Genomic DNA, 18,634 nt, shown 5'->3' with positions numbered 1-18,634 from the left:
AATAGCCTATTTAAAAATCTACAAATCAACTAGATTAATCTGATTAGTATAACAAATAGCGAAGTGCTAACTTGCTCTAGCTCTACAAAGGGTTGTAAGCCACCTATCCAACAATTCCAGTTGCTACAATCACTAGACACACAATTTGCTATGTCACTACTCACTAAGAGCTCTCACACTTGCTACACTAAAGAGCTCCACTAGATAAACTTAAACTACAAAGCAAGCTCTCAATTCTAGCTACACTAAAGAGCCTGCTACAACTAGTTTGCGAGAATATAAATGAGTGAGTAGGGAGATTATACCACCGTGTAGAGGAGTAAACCAATCAAAAGATGAATACTAAATCAATCACCGGGAGAATACCAAAGGGCAAGAGGCAACCAATTTTCTCCCGAGGTTCACGTGCTTACCAATACGCTACGTCCCTATTGTGTCAACCAACACTTGGTGGTTCGGCGCCTAAGAGGTGTTGCACAAACCTCGTCCACACAATTGGACACCATAAGAACCTACCCACAAGTGAGATAACTCAATGACATGAGCAATCCACTAGGGTTACCTTTTGACGCTCTATTGAGGAAGGTACAAATCCTCTCACAATCACTGAAGATGACCACGAACAATCACCAACTCGTGCCAATCCTCCTCCACTGCTCCAAGCCGTCTAGGTGGTGGCAACCACCAAGAGCAACAAGCGAATCTAGCAGCGAAACATGAACACCAAGTGCCTCTAGATGCAATCACTCAAGCAATGCACTTGGATTCTCTCCCAATCTTACAAAGGTGATGAATCAATGATGAAGATGAGTGGGAGGGCTTTGGCTAAGCTCACAAGGTTGCTATGTTAATGCAAATGGACAAGAGAGTGAGCTTGAGCTGGCCATGGGGCTTAAATAGAAGCCCCCATGAAATAGAGCCATTGGCTCTCTGTTCTCTAAAAAGTCGAGGTGACCGGACGTGTCGGTCATATCGACTGGACGCAGGACCCCAGCGTTTGGTCGCGCGATGCACACCACGTGGCCCCTACTTCAAACGATGATCGCCTGATCTCAATAGTCATCAGTACATTTAACTCATGACCGGACGCACTGCTCAAAGTGACCGGACGTAGGACCCAGCGTCTGGTCATTTCCAGTAAGGTTCCACTCACGACCTAACGTGTCCGGTCACGCCCGACTGGACGTGCCTAGCGTCCAGTCACTCACCGTCTCCTCTGTACACCGCCACATCAGCACGACCGGATGCACCCTATCAGTGTCCGGTCATAGAGTGACCCAGCGTTCGATCAAAGATAGACGCCTGCGTCTTCACTGCTTCTACTGATCGGACGCTCTGGTCTAGTTGAGGCCAGTGTCCGGTGCACTCTATGAAACCTTATCTTTTCTGTACATAGCACCGGTGGCACCGTCGGACTGTCCACACTCTATGGGCGGACACTCCGCCGGTGAAGTTCCTTACCCTTGCTCCCAAGTGCTAAACACAATGTGTATCGCCTTTGTGTGTGTGTGTTAGCATATTTTCACAAACATTTTCAAGGGTGTTAGCACTCCACTAGATCCTAAATGCATATGCAATGAGTTAGAGCATCTAGTGGCACTTTGATAACCGTATTTTAATACAAGTTTTACCTCTCTTAATAGTACGGCTATCGATCTTAAATGTGATCACATTCTCTAAGTGTCTCGATCACTAAACCAAAAAGCTCCTATCAATTTCATATTTGCCTTGAGCTTTTTGTTTTTCTTTCCTCTTTTCCAAGTCCAAGCATATGATCATCACCATGCCATCACTATCATCATCATGTCATGATCTTCATTTGCTTCACCACTTGGAATGTGCCACCTATTTCATAACCACTTTGATAAACTAGGTTAGCACTTAGAGTTTCACCAATTTACCAAAATCAAACTAGAGCTTTCACACAGGCAAGTCAAAGGATGGTCTGAAATCATGGAACGACATGGTGCAGCTAAACATGATGCCACAGCTTCACCCGGTACCTAGGGCTAATGGAAAATACACTCTGCCCACGGCGTGCTTCAACCTAACACCAGAAGAGAAGAGAGCTATATGCACTTTCCTGAGGGGGGTCAAAGTCCCGACTGGGTTTTCAGTGAATGTGAAGAAGCTAGTGTCGATGAAGGACTTGTCAATAATACACTGCAAGGCTCATGATTATCATATGATGCTGACAGTGTTTCTACCTATTGCAATCAGGACTATAAAGCCAGAGTTCTTGAAAATGACCATCACCCGCATGTGCTACTTCTTTTCGAAGATTTGATAGAAGACGATTGGCAAGCAAGAGCTGAGTGACCTACAGGAATTTATGGTGGAGACACAAAACTAACTAGAGATGTGTTTACGTCCTGCTTTTTTATATAATGTCACATCTCATGATTCACATGGTTCATCAGATACAAGCGTTGGGCCCTTGCTACTTGCATGAAATGTGGTCCTACGAGCGGTTCATGTTGGTTCTAAGTCGATATGTGTATAATTGAGCATACCCAGAAGGCTCCATGATAGAGGGTTATAGTACAGAGGGAGTCGTCGAGTGTTGTCAAGAGTACCCAAAAGTATAGAAAGGGATTGGTAAACCCAATTCTCGCCACAAAGGGTAGGCCGGCTAGGAAGGGCACCAGTGGTAGAAAAGTGTTCATCGACCATGATTACAAAGAGGCGAGTCGGGCACATTACAGTGTCTTGTAGAGTTCACAACTAATGCAACCGTACATTGATGAGCACTTGGCTATCATTATGGCGAAGAGAAATGGTCGTTTAGATGATTGGGTCATGAAACAGCACAAGCAACGACTAACTACATGGTTGAAGGACCAAAACATACCGTCGAGAGAAACCATAGACTCTATTACCATCAGTAGGTTGGCGGAGGGGCCATTTAGACAAGTGACATCTTGGAAAGCTTATGACATCAATGGGTATACGTACTATACCCACGCAAAGGATAGTAAATATATGAACCAAAACAACGATGTTCGAATAGAAGCTCTTGATGGAGTGGGGTGAATGATTCAATACTTTGGCATCATTGAAGAGATATGAGAACTATGGGATAAGCAGCTGAAGCTCAATTTTAGATTTCCGGAGGGTAATCATGAACTGGTAAAAAATGCTTTCAGGATCATGCGAGGGTCATTCCGACATTGGAGGTCAGAGCTCAATAAGAAGTATATCCAAAAGGGGTTAACTCCCTTCAACGAGTTATGCAACATAACTCCTAGTCAATGGGAGGAGCTCGTGGCTCAGAAGACTTCACCGGAGGCTTTGGAGCTCAGTGCCCGTAACACCAAGCTGATGAAGAGGAACAAACATCACCATCACCTAGGCCCCGATGGCTACTATACCAAGGAAGAACAGTTTAGGAAGATGGACGAAGAGGCCACAGCTGCTGGGAATATTGATGTGAAGAATTTGAATGTACACTCAAGGAATTGGATATATGCGATGAGTATAGAATCATCCAGCGGTAATCTTAAGTTTGATAAACCGGAGACCCAAGAGACAGTATCAAGGATACTAAAATATGCTGAAGACAAGGAGAAGGGATCATTCAATCCTTCTAGAGAGAGGGACGAGCTTAGCCTTGGCTTGGGAAATAACGAGCACACAGGCCGCACCAGGGGGCTAGGGAAAAGAACGACATGGAAGCATGGATTCAAAGAGGACAGACACATGTACAAGAAACATGGTAGAGATTGGGAGACTAATCTTGAGCTCCAAGTGAAGGCTCTAGTTGCGAAGGCGCTGAAGGAGCAAGGACTATCTACGAAGCCACGAACATTAATGACACCGCTAGGAGAACTAACATTAGTTGGTAGCCCTCCGAAAGTTCCTAGCAACCAAGGTTCCACTACAGCCACCACCCCCATCGATTGCAAACAGGAACCAACTAATTACACCTTGGTGTTTCTTAGCGGTCGGCAGAACATTGTGATGGAGGTGACAACGGGTGTGGCACATCCTCCTGGTGGCTTACACCACAATAATAAGATACCGTCGGACTACACTAGGGTTGAGGTGCATACCGTGAAGCCTGAGTTCATACAGTGGAGGATAGACTACACAACTCCCGAGGGACTGGTGTTACCCAGAGATGTAATGGGGCAGTTCATCCTCTGGCACAAACGGGATATTATATTGACTACTTCTTCTCTGCCTCCCCCTCTCTCAAATTCGGAGCAAGTTATTGTGGACGTGGAGATATTTTCACTGTCTCGTGACCACCACATTCCTAAGATGCCACATTTTTCCTCACCTCCTAGCGAGGATGTGCCTGATAAGCCACAACCATCTCCAGTTCGTACCGAGCAAGTGCATAATGAGATGTCATAGTCTTCTCAACAAGCATAGTCGATACATGAACAACGAGTGCCTCTTGAAGAAGGTGATGCACAAGAAGATGAGGACATGCCTGAATGGAACTTTGAAAGAAGCATCCAATCACCATAAGATCAATTTATGTTTCGATGAAAGATGTCTCGTTGGTGCACAAGTGGTATTCCTATGACCAGTTCAAGCCTGAGAATCAAGTTAAAAAAGTCCCATCACGGGCTTCTGAGGAGGCCGTCACTAGCAAACTCCACCAAACAGCAAAGCAGTATCTAAATGTTGGTCAAAGGATTGCCCAAAAACTTATGAAATAGGCAAGCCCTTCCTACCAAATCAGGACATCCAGCGCCTACCACTTGCAATGAGATGGTTTTATGATTGGTACTTGCGTGTTCTCCTAATGAGCATAGACCTCGTACAATCATGCTTCCTCACCGGCACATTTGGAAGCCCAGCCGGGAAAATTATCTTTGACTTCAATGATATGTAGACATGCTTTCATCTTAGAGCAATAGAAATGAATCTAATTCGCACGTGGTGCCTATAAGTCATTGTCCTCCCGATATGATATGAATATAATCTTTGAATTTTGTTGTAACTAACCCACGTCGTGATTTGTAGAATGCAAGTGCACATTGTAAAACAAATGCCAAGTATGAAAGCCAGGTATATAGACCCTCAAGCTATAGCACAAACAAATTTTAATTACCCTAGACAGTGGAAACTGGATGCCAAAGAGCTAACTGCTAGAAAGACCCTTCGAGAGAAAGAGGACATCCGTGCGAAAAAACTAAGGCAAGAGTCCCTTAAGATTTTGGCATACATTACCCTGGCTTTTAAAAATCTCCAACGGCACTCTACTATATGGCTACCATACAACTTCGAGTAAGTTCAACTCTATACTTAAAGCTTTGTTCGATATATTTTATTCGATGCAAAAGAGCTTATCTAGTTCTATGATTAAATCCATGCAACAACCACTGGATTTGTATAGACGTCGATGTCGGGAGGAGCATGGCATGGGTCTTTGATTCAATAGATAGGGACCCGGTGACATATAAAGACTTTATATCGATTCTCAAGACGTATACATATCGACATTCCTCATTAGCTTATATGTTTGTATACATACTTGTAACGTTCACTTTTGGATACTAACAAGTTGTATTTGCTAAAATGATTCGAGCAGGGCATTTAGATTCTATGTTAATCAACATCACAGAAGGCATGATCCAGTAAGAAAGGAAAAGCTAGCTATAAAAACACTATGTGCGATAAGTGTAACTTACTTCAGTACTCCATTACATGGCTGTCAAAAGCATTACTTAATATTTCCATATACAAAACACATAGTGCCCGAAGCAGAAGCCTAGGAGTGTACATTGTGGATACTATGTATGTTCTATGATGAGTAACACCGGTGTCTACAGGAGACACCCCTTAAGGGTAAGTTTAAACTTCTTCACCTGTAGTATAAAAACTTCGTACATGGTATGAAATACTAAACTAAAACTTGTTCTCTTATAGTGGAAAGAAGAGAAAGAAATGAAAGGAGACCCATACAAGGATGACCAACTCTTAGAGCTCGTCGGTAACCTTTGCAACTTCATATTGGACCAGATTATACACGTCAAAGGCACCTACCATGATCGAGATTCTGACTTAGGTAAAAATCCTCAGTACCAACACATTCGTGAGACTGAAAGGCTACCTCTAGATCGTTGATAACAATGTGTATAGAATTTAACATTGGTCTTACCTCGTGGGACGATTTAGACTTATGGAACGAATTAGACTTGTGAATTATGTCTATTTAATGATGGATTGCATATATTCTTGTGAATTGGACTTGTAATTATAGTTTATATAATACTCTTGTGTTTGTGGTCAGATTTGAATTATATATATATATATGTTCTGGTCGAATTTGAATTGTAAATTTGAATTTTTTGACGAAAAAATATACTGTGGGGACGGTTCTAGACTGAACTATCCCTATAAATAGGAATTATAGGGACGGCTGGTACTACAACCGCCCCTATAAATACATGATTTGTAACCACGCTTTAGTATGGGCGGTCGGTCAAACCGCCCCTACAAATCACCTGGAGCCGCCCCTACAAAAGGTTTATGTAGTAGTGCCAAGGATGATTTAAATTTGACTATGTTTGCATAAATTTTTAGAATATGACGAGCGATCAAACATGGGGTCAAAAAAAAATGAATTATAATTTAGAACTGAGGGAGTATAGTTTAGCATTGAAATTTTATTATCTGAAAAAATCAAACTGCGTGCATGCAATGGTTGCTTGGCACCTTATCATTTGAGGTGCTCGCCGCGGCGGCCAAATTCCCGGCCTGAAGGAGAGCCAACTTTTGCTGTTGTGTAGCCAGCCAATGACAAATTTCTATTGGCCGGATAAATTTTTGCCTGAAACTAAACAAAGGACAAAATTTTAAGGCAGACCAAATTTTCGCTTGGCTACTACTACTTGGGTCTAAAACCAAACGACCTCTCGGGCTCTCCTTTTTGTCCATGGTCGCAGGGGGAAGGAAAAAGTACATTTTATTTCCATGAACTATCTTCGAAGTTTAGTTTTCCTCTCTGAATTTGAAAACCCGGTAAACCATCTCTTTCAACTTTTAAAACCATTCATTTACCTCACTGACCGGGTTATAGGTGGTTTCAAAGGCGGTTTTGTCTTTTTCTTTTTTATTTATTTTAGGTTTGAAAAATCATAGTAAATCTCCAAAAAAATCATTAAATGAAAATTTTAATTTTGTTGGACTTAACATGAGTAGATCTACACAGTAAACAAATAATATGGTATGCTTTAGTATAAAGTTTTTGTTGTAACTTTAGATCTATGCTTTTCTGTAATTAATTCATAGTTGTAGTTTCTACGGTCCAATTGTGGTCTAATTATTGTATGCTTTAACTGCAGTAAAAATTTCATACTCGTTTATATTTTTACACACTTTTAAATAATTTTAAAACTATTTAACAAGCATAAAACTAAATAAATGTATAACTCTGTTATACATGATCCAATGAGCATAAAATTTTTACTATAGTTCAATAATATAATAATTAACTTACCATAAAAATTTCACTACAATTAAACCATAGAAACTGTAGCTTTGAATTAATTACAGAAAAACACAGTTCTAAAGCTACAACAAAAAAATTCTACTAAAGCATACCATATTATATATTCACTGTGTAGATCTACTCATGTGGAGTCCAACAAAATTGGTTTTTCTATTTTATGATTTTTTTTGTGATTACTATGATTTTTTAAAGATTCAGCCAAAATAAATAAAAAAGAAAAAAACAAAACCACCTTTGAAAATCACCCATAACTGGGTCAGGGAGGTAAAATGAGTGGTTTTAAAAGTTGAGAGAGTCGGTTTACCCGATTTTCGAGTTCAGGATGAAAAAACTGTTGTAGGATTGTATTATGAACAGTAGAAAGTAGAGAGGAACAGTAAAAGTGAAGGTGTAAAAATTTATTGATGAACAGTACACAGATATATACATGCCCACGATGGGGCAGTTCTAGTGAACGTGGGAGAGCCCCGCTCCCACGTCCCGTCCGTACGACGCCTTTCAGTGGTCACGGTAACTGCAATTAGCAGTTGCTAATTGCCCACTAATTGATTATTAGGAATATTAGAATATTCTTAACACTCCCCCATAATCAATTATCTTATGGAGCTCCAATGTTTATCATAATCATTAATATTATTAATCCTTAGAAAACCCTGTGGGAAAAACTTAGAAACACATTGATATATCAGGACAAAACTCCTTAAAAACCCAATGGGAAAATATAGGAGAAAACACCATGATAATCATATAGCAATGTCTTAATATATCATCTCCCAAAAACCCCTGGTGGGGAAAAACTAGATGATATGACATACATAATGCTAATACTGCCTCGTTAAAAACTTTATATGAGAAAACCTTTCAAGGTAAAACTCATATAAAGAAAAGAGTATAATACGATGTGAAATGGATTAAGTATCGAGAGATACTCCCCCTGATTTCTGCAAGTCTCTAAGTCTAACCATACCAATTCCTTCAATGCATTTATGAAACGTAGAATATGGTAGGGACTTTGTGAATAGATCGGCAAGATTATCATATGATTTAGTTTGCAGAATCTCAATTTCCCCATTCTTTTGCAACTCATGGGGATAAAATAATTTGGGGGTGATATGTTTCATCAAGTTACTCTTGATGTAACCTAATTCCATTTGCACAACACAAGCAGCATTATCTTCAAAGATAATTGTTGGTGCATCAAGTGCACCAATTCCACATAATTTCAATATGTGGTCTACCATTCTGCGAAGCCATACACACTCTCGTGAGGCTTCATATAATGCAATAATCTCAGAATGGTTGGTGGATGTAGACACTAAAGTTTGCTTGGATGATTTCCAAGAAATTGTTGTTCCACCATTTTAAAATACCAAACCAGTTTGGGATTTGCTATTATGGGGATCAGATAAATAGCCAGCATCTGTATAACCCAATAAATTTTGATCTTGATTCTTTCTATAGAATAATCCAAGATCTCTTGTGCCATTGAGATATCTAAAAAGATTTTTAACTCCATCCAATGACGTTTGGTAGGAGCGGCACTATGTCTTGCTAATAAATTAACTGCAAAAGCAATATCCGGCCGGGTACTATTAGCAAGATACATCAGTGCACCAATGGCACTTAGATAAGGAACCTCGGGTCCCAAAATCTTTCACCTTCCTCCCTTGGTCTGAAAGGATCTTTCTCAACTTCCAAAGATCTAACAACCATGGGGGTTTTACATGGGTAAGCTTTATCCATATTGAATTTCTTTAACATTTTCTGGATATAGGCAGCTTGATATACAAAAATCCCAGATGAAAAATGCTCAAGTTATAAACCTAAGCAAAACTTGGTTTGACCCAAGTCTTTCATTTCAAACTCCACCTTCAAATGATGACGTGCTTCATTAATGTCATGTTCGTTACCAATGATATTTATATCATCAACATATACAGACACAATGCAAAAACCTGTTACGGATTTCTTAATGAAGACACACGGGCAATCATCATTATTTGTGTATCCCTTATGTTTAAGGAATTCACTTAACCGATTGTACCACATTTGGCCCGATTGTTTTAAGCCATATAACGACTTCTGCAACTTAACACAAAACATGTTGCGATTTGCCTCAGGATTTGGTATACTAATTCCGTCAGGAACTTTCATGTATATCTTAGAATCCAATGACCCATATAAATATGCGGTCACCACGTCCATCAACTGCATAGACAGACGATTTTGTACTGCCAAAGATATTAAATATCGGAAAGTTACGCCACTCATGACTGGAGAATAAGTTTCGTTGAAATCAACGCTAGGCCTTTGCGTAAAGCCTTGTGCTACTAGCCTTGCTTTATATCTCACCACTTCATTGTTTTCATTCTGTTTCCGGACGAAAACCCATTTATATCCAACAGGATGGACACTAGGAGGTGTTGGCAATACGGCCGAAAACACTTCCCGTTTTGTGAGCGAGGCTATCTCTGTTTCTATTGCATCCTTCTACTTATTCCAGTCCGAGCGCTTCTTGCACTCTACCATGGATTTTGGATCTGGATCATTTTGAAGGATTTCAGCAATTTGTTCAGAGAAAAAGATGTCGACAGTTGTAGCATTTCGATCATAAGACTCTCCAGTCTCTATATAATTAATAGTAATTTCATCAACCCTTAATAGATCATCATGATTTCCCAAAACAATAGATTTAGGGCCTTCCGATGTCCCAGCCTCAGTATTTATGCGCATGACTGGGCTAGGAATCAAATCAAATCTTTCTAGAAGATATTGATTAGTAACAAGGTGATTCACATCAATAGATAGTTGATCTTCGTTTACCACTTTCTTTTGTTTCTTATCTTGCACCTTGGAATTGCCTCTTCCCCTCTTGCTTCCAAGAGGGATAATTTGAGTGGTTTTATTTGGTACCTCCACTTTTTCTGGCACATTCCTTGCAGGATAGAAAGATTTAACAACACCTTTATAGTTGGTAAACGCATCTGGCAGATTATTTGCAATGTTTTGCAAATCTATAAGTCTCTGAACTTGATGTTCAGTTTCCATAGTACGTGGATCAGAATAGGAAATGCCTTCCGCATTCCAATTAATTTCCCGGCATTCATTTTTATGGTACAAATCTCCCCCTAATGCCGGAAAAAGATCCTCGTTGAAAATACAATCAGCGAACCGAGCCGTAAATAGATCCCCGGTGAGGTGTTCTATATACTTAATGATCGACGGAGATGTAAATCCCACATAGATCCCCAAATTTCTGTGTGGCCCCATAGAGGTACGCTGAGGTGGTGAGATGGGTACATAAACAGCACACCCAAACTTACACAAATGAGAAATACTTGGTGGATTTCCACGTACTAATTGCAAGGGGGAATTTTCATGATATGCGGTCGGTCGTAGTTGGATTAATTCAGCAGCGTGCAGAACTACATGACCCCAACACGAAGTAGGCAACTTGCAATTCATCAACATTGGTCTAGCAATGAGTTTAATTCTCTTTATCAATGATTCAGCCAAACCATTTTGAGTGTGTACATAAGGTACAGAATGTTGAACCTCAATTCCTGTTGCCATACAATAATCATTAAAGGCATGGGATGAAAATTCAGCAGCATTGTCCATTCGAATTGATTGAATTCGATGTTCAGGATAATGCGCTTTCAACTTTATTAGTTGGGACAATATTTTGGCAAAAGCATGGTTGCGTGTCGATAATAATGACACATGAGACCATCTTGTAGATGCATCTATCAGAACCATGAAATACCTAAAAGGTCCACATATTGGTGAATTGGACCACAAATATCTCCTTGGATTCTCTCAAGGAATTTTAGTGGTTCAGCTCTGATTTTAAGAGTTGATGGCCTTAAAATCAATTTCCCTGATGAACATGCAGTGCATATAAAATCCGAAGATTGTGGGAGCTTTGCTTTATGCAAATTATGACCAAATGAATTGCAGATAATTTTTCTCATCATCCCTATTCCAGGGTGACCTAGTCTATCATGCCATGTCTGGAATGAATTAACATTTTGAAAAATTACCTTATATGCAATATTAGATATAGGTTTTATGTATGTATAGTACAATCCAGATTCGAGGGAGGGAATTTTCTCACAAACTTGTTTGCTAGATCCAGTAAGTCTAGTGAAGAAAATGAATTCTTCTTTGTTATCTACATGTGTTTCAACATGAAGACCATTCTTACGGATATCTTTATAGCTTAACAAGGTACGAGTTGATTCTGTATACAATAATGCATCCTCTATCGTTAATTGCGTACCCATAGGGAGAATAATAGTGGCTCTACCCGAATCAACTATTAGAGCATCACGTCCAGCGATGGTCATAACATTTCCTTCTCTTTTCCTAAGAGTCTGGAAATATTTCATCTCCCTAAGAATAGTGTTTGTGGTTCCATTATCTACAAGACATAATTTCTCCTCAGGATTGACATCAGAAGACATCTTGATCGATCCAGCGATCTCCTGTCTTCACGAAGTCCTTCAGGCACTGTTCCCGGCCTTCTCGCTCAGCGGTAGAACGCTGATAACGTGTTGTAGGATTGTATTATGAACAGTAGAAAGTAGAGAGGAACAGTAAAAAGTGAAGGTGTAAAAATTTATTGATGAACAGTACGCAGATATATACATGCCCACGATGGGGCAGTTCCCGTGAACGTGGGAGAGCCCCGCTCCCGCGTCCTGTCCGTACGACGCCTTTCGGTGGTCACGGTAACTGCAATTAGCAGTTGCTAATTGCTCACTAATTGATTATTAGAAATATTAGAATATTCTTAACAAAAACAAACTTTCGCAAAAGTTGAGAGAACTTTTTTCCAGGAGAAAACTGATAGCACGTAGCGGCTAGCGCTACACATCGCTGATCCGTTAGCAAGCCCAAGTCCAGCATCATGTCACACCAGCAAGGCAGCAAGGGAACTCGTGTCTGCAAGTCAAGTATTATGGCCCAATATGGGTCTGTATTGGTATGTGGGCCTGGACCAAGATTTGCGCGCCGCATACAAGAGAAGAGGAGGCATGACATTTTTTCTTGGATGAAACGAGGCATGACATTGTTTGGAGTATTTTAAAATAATCTAAGTATATAAGCATACTTCAATGACAAATAAAGGTGGTATATTGAAGATAGGAGTAGAAAAACTCACACACAACACACGTCATATCATAACAATCGAAATACTATATAAGTATACTAAACTTATACTAAACTCAATATAGATAAACAAGGATAAAATTATCGTCTTAGTCATATCTATACCTCTATATCTATATCTATATCTATATCTATATCTATATCTATGTCTAATACTGAAGAGATAAATTTTAGCCTATTTTTTCGTCCATCCATTTTTTGGTCTGCCCCCCTCTAACTACCTGATAATAGAGAGTTTCTTTTGTCCAGACTTATTATATATACATAATAATCCAAGCTCATACGAGTTGGAACAGCTCTTGTTTAGCGTGATACGAAGGCTGCTTCCAAAACATATCGGATCATATATGTGACCCAAACTCATAATCCAAATCCAAATAAATCTCTACGATTCTAAGTAACCTGAATAGAATAGAATCATAATCCTAATCCAAATAAAAGTAGCATAATAGTAAACTACGAAGATGATACATAGTCCGGGTCTTGTATGTATTAGATTCCATTGGATACGTTTATTGTTTATATTAAATCAGTAAGAATTTCTTAGTTTCGGACCATTTTCTAACTTTGTTATTCTTTTTTCTTTTTTTTTGTCTAATCCTTCTGGTCGTCTCTTCGTTCTACGTCTGTTAATCCTCCCGCGTCCAACTCAGCTACTATGGGTAATAGACTGTGTCCCATGTTTTTTTTCTAACTTTAGTATTAGGTATAGACTTATAGAATTTGATATTTAACTATAGCAATACATATATAGTATATAAAAATTAAAGTTATGATATATTAATCTCTAAATATTTATATGCTTTGCAAGAGGATAAAAAATCTATCAAAGTTGTATTTTAACTTAATACAGGTTTAATAGAACATTGCTATATTATTGCCAACATGGTCGTCATAAAATAAATTTTAAATTTTAAATTTTATAGAAAGGATAAAAACATGAATAGATATGTATTATTTTCGTCATTGTTTCTCATCAACATTTGATAGTTTTTTTTTGCTCCCGTTGCAACGCACAGACATATTTGCTAGTGAACTATATAAATTGTGCATCATTGTTTTTTTTAAATAAAACATAGGGTATGATTTATAATACCCTAGACATAACATGATACATCGTCGTACTGTGAGAGAAGGACAAAGTCTTGGGCCGCGTTTAGTTGTCTGCAGAATCGGCGTCGACGAAATCCTGCAAAACTACAGCGCACTGTAGCATTTCGTTTGTATTTGGTAATAATTGTCCAATCGTTGACTAATTAGGCTCAAAACGTTCGTCTCGCAAAGTACAACCAAACTGTGCAATTAGTTTTTGATTTCATCAATATTTAGTACTCCATGCATGTACCGCAAGTTTGATGTGACGAAGAATCTTCTTTTTACATAGTGCCAAAATTTGGATTTTGGTGGAACTAAATATGGCCTTGGAATTCCCGGTCCATTTCAATTGAGAGATACAATTTTCAATCAGTAAACATTGGATAACTACTTGAACCATTTTTTATAATTAGAAACAAGTAAGAATAACGTATACACAATTCCAATGAAGATACATATATACTATCACCAAACAACACAAACTAGATCAACAGATTGGAACAAAAAAAACACACTCTGATGCAGATGTTATCGCTTCCATCTCCACTCCACATGCACAAAGCCCACATCTAACAATGACGGACACACTGAGATGTGCTACGTCCAAGCAGCTCAATTATTTACTGCGCACGCCACCATTGATTAACTCGCGTAAAATCTTCCCGTGCAAGGCTAAATACGAAGGGATCTAGCTGTCCGTACGAGTTAGCTATCGACCGTACCGCCGGTAGGACATTATCGCCGCCGCGCCAAGCTCCACATAGGCTCCTATATTGACAAAAGCGATAGGCTTAGGGCCGGATGTCTGCCGACGACGAGCCTGACACCTGCTACCGGTGGAGCCGCGACTTCGTCGTCGCGCACGCCATCTTCGCCAGCGGCCTAGTCACGTTTCCGGTGGCCGTCCTCCTCCTCGTCAACCGGCCGCACACAGGCCGCGCCATGTTATTCGCCGCGTTCGCGGCCTTGTGCACCACCACCAGCCTCATCCTCTGCCTCCGCTTCTACGCCGAGCTCAGGCGCCCGCCCTGGCCGCGCTGGCTCTCCGCCGCGGAGTCTGACGGCGTGCAGCAGGAGGACGCTGAGGCGTCCGTCAGCTGTCGCCGGGGAAGAAACGACGACGGCGACGCGGGTGATGTCGCACGCCCTCCGCCACACGGAGCAGCTCGTGATTGGTCACCGCGCGGAGATGCATGCCGCCCTCGCTGCGGGGCGCGTCCCGAGCTACGACTACCTGGGCGACGGCGCGGCCGAGGACTGCGCGGTGTGCCTGGGAGAGGTGGAGAAGGGAGAGACGGTGCGGCAGCTGCCGGCGTGCCAGCACGTGTTCCACAGAGAGTGCATCGATCCGTGGCTGCGAGCGCACGCAACTTGCCCGGTCTGCCGTTCCAGCGTGCTCCCGGCGCCCGAGCGGCCGGTGGAGGTCGTTTGATGGACATCGGAGCAGTTCATGAGCAGACCAGGATGACGATCTTATCCCCGCCTGTGTTTGGTTTGCTGGCGAGCCCTGGCCAGCACTAAGTTTAGGTTAATTTCATCCTGGCCATTATTAACTTTAGGCTAACTAACAAATATGTTTGTTGTAAAAAAATAACAAATATGTTTGTGCATTGCAACACGATATAAAATTTTGCACAGTATTAGTATCAATAAAAAATGGGCTAGCTATGATGGCCCCGTTCGGTTTATCCCATATCCGGCTTGTTCGGCTTCTTTTTTTAGCCGAAATAATATTTTTCTCTCACAACATTTCAGCCAGAACAATGTTTTTCAGCCAATTTTAGCAAAGATTCAGCAAGCCTAATGGGGCCAATAGGCTTGGCTCGACCTTAAATTTAAGAGGCTTTGACATTCCTACCCCATATTCATAGCTTATGATGATGTTGTCCTCATTTTTTTCTCAACTTGTGTTTTTGCGTCTGTAATTTCAAATCGAAAGCATACTTTATCCCTATTTTGTTAAGTTTTTGTAGCGGTGTTAATTTTAGATGAAATAAAAAATCGCTCTTGGCGGGTTGCCATCGCTTTTGTTGGTTCATTGTGATTTTACTCCAGTTTTGGATTCAAAGGTTTAGACATTATTTTTGTAGATTTTTGACAAGATTTTAGCAACAAAATTTAATATAGTTTACTACATAAGTTTTAAAATTTAAACATGTGCAAACTTTTATAATTTTTGCAAAATTTGACAACATTTATGCCAAAATATTGACATACACATTTCATTACCACACAACTTGCATTTAATCGTGAAACCATAAACTGAAAAGCTATGATATAGTAACATGTCGATATCACATTAACACATCTAGATCACATACCAATATATGCATAAGACATGCCAACATACACGTCTGCATGACATATGGAACAAAAATAACAACTAGTGGTGAGTTTTGACATCTGTAGTGGCAAACATCACATTCAAGCATGAAACCTAACAAACTCGTACGCCCCCGAGCAGTTCCTCCCGTTGCTCCCCTTGGCCTAGATCCTCCAGTTGCACTTGCACTTGCATAGTTTCACTTCATATGAAAAGAGTAAAATCATGTTGGTAAAATTATGAAAGATGAAATCGGCAAGATAAATTGTAATGAGCGAAAATGCATGCATGACTTATAATGGATCATTGTTGTCCTGTCCTGACTCTCTCTCCATGTTGCTGACCCTCTTTCCCTTCCTCTTCCACTTCTGGTACCTAGTACCACCTCATATGAAAAGAATAAAAACATGTTTAAGTAAAGTTAGTAATGATTAAATTTGCAAAATAAATATTAATGAACAATATGCACGACTTACATTGGGTTATTGTTGTCCTCTTCCTGACCCCCTTCCACTTCCCCTTCCCCTTCCCCTTCCAATACTAGTTGCACTAGTGCTAGCACTTGCACTTCTTGTGTTAGAAAAAATGTATTAGTAGAATTAAAACCCCATGATTAAATGAGCTAAATAAATAGTAATGGGAAAAATGCATGCATGACTTACATTGGGTCATTGCTTCATTCTCTTGATCCATCTTGTGGTGTTGTGAACCTCTTCTTTGCCACGTTGTAGGACCTTTGATAAGGACATGAGCTCCATGCATATGACCATGCTTGGAGATAGAGGACGAAGAGATCAGCGAGGGTGTCCTAACTGAGAAGGAGGCCCGAAGCTCATCCGGTTCAAGTCACCAAGGTGGAGGCCCAAATCAAGTTCGAGTCCATCTCGGGTTCCAGGACCAGTCTGTCATAAAACTGGTCACACGGGTGCGTTCAGGCTCCGTTTTCGATGATCCACATATGGATGGAAAGCTAATTAGATAAGGAAGCCAATGCAAGTGGTCTCACGTCAAAAGCCCTTCGAAATCAATGGGAATTATCGAAACAAGTCAGCATCCAGAATCTGTCAGAGTGCTACGACACCGTCTTTTGGTTCGTTGGACCGTGTATCGTCTTAGAGCCCATTAGGGGACGCGTCCAGGGGTGACGTCTGGGGCTCTATAATTAGCAGCCGTCGCTCTCCTTAGAGTTTGAGTTTTGTTTAGTTCTTGATTTCCTTGTGAAACTGATGTCGACTTTGCTGCAACTGTGCCGCCATGGTCGCTTGCTGTGAACTAGGGCCCTAGTTCTTGATCTTGTTCGCCTGTGGCGATTAGTCCTTTCGAATAAAGACTTGAACTCCTTCTTGTTTTCTTAAGCCTCATATTTATTTGCAATTTCAGATTATGTTCATTCCGTTCTTGCTTGCGTTCTCGATTCGCTTGCACGAAAGCCTTCTCGACGAGATCAATCGCGTTCGCGTGGTTGATTACCAACAGAGCAGTGGTGTAACGGTTGCGGGGGTCTGAATTAGTCTTGGTTCTAAGCCTAGATCGTGAACGTCGAGTCTCCACCAATCGACGCTATGATACCTTTTGGAAGATCAGGCCTTGTCTACATCAAGCAGTATCAGAGCACCTTGTTGCCCGTTAGGTATACTTTTATTTTCCCTTTTAGATTGTTACTGTTTTTTGTTTTACCTATAGTCCACAAAAAGCCAAAAAAATATACACCGCCTCATATTTCCTGTCCTATAGCCTCGTTGTGCCGTGCAATTTCGTCTCTGTTTTGCGTTGTTGAGTTTGTGTCCTAGGGCAAGTTCTGGTTGCTGGATTTAGATCGTTTTTAGTCTAGTTTATGTCTTTCCCTTTGTTTTCCATCATAATCTGTGAACACCTTCAAGTCTTGCTGTGTTTCTGTAAGGAAAATGGATCCTAGGCTCATTTACTTTGGATTTTGGTGTTTGATGGCCAACACAACCAAATTGGACTAATGAATTTGCAAGTGCTTAGGTTGATTAGAGCACTGCTTATGCACTTGCTCTAGGTTTAGGCCTAGTGTTTAGTGAGGTTTGCATACCTCTTACCACTCGGTGCTTGCGCGCACCATTGTTGTACATAGGAGGGGCTTGTAGTCTTGTGAGATCACACCAACCGCGTTTGTGGTGTGGCCATCACCGTGTATCGGAGGGAACAAGGCCTGCGGCGCTTTGGCCGGAAGCTTGATAGTAAAGACGGTGGGGAGCATCCGGGAGAGGCTTGCCGTAAGGCATGTCGGAGACCCACTTGCGCGTGGGAAAGGCCCGAGGCTATCCATGGAGTTATCCGACCGGGAGCTTGGCCCTTGCGAGAGATTCCTTGCGAGGGGCTCCAATGAGGACTAGGGAGAAGCTTACGCGCTTCTCGATACCTCGGTAAAAATACTGTAGTCGTCGACGGGAGTTTGCATATCTCTATCTTGCTCTTTAGCTTCCGCATTTACATTGATTGTTTTACTCCTTTTGCGGTAGAGATAGCAACACACTAGCAAAACCGTAGTTGCACATTTAGATAGTTTATCTTGTGCATATGTTTTGCTAAGGTTAGAAAAAGAGACC

The 18,634-nt window shown here is 40.9% G+C and overlaps 1 pseudogene; it reads left to right on the top strand.

Annotated features, from left to right (window-relative positions):
- Window positions 1-14,539: 14,539 nt before the first annotated feature.
- On the top strand, window positions 14,540-15,206 carry LOC136471658 (RING-H2 finger protein ATL3-like; annotated as a pseudogene).
- Window positions 15,207-18,634: the final 3,428 nt, after the last annotated feature.

The sequence above is a fragment of the Miscanthus floridulus genome, chromosome 8 (genome assembly GCF_019320115.1).
Source record: "Miscanthus floridulus cultivar M001 chromosome 8, ASM1932011v1, whole genome shotgun sequence".
NCBI lineage: Eukaryota > Viridiplantae > Streptophyta > Magnoliopsida > Poales > Poaceae > Miscanthus > Miscanthus floridulus.
This window is presented reverse-complemented; position numbering and strand designations above follow the sequence as displayed.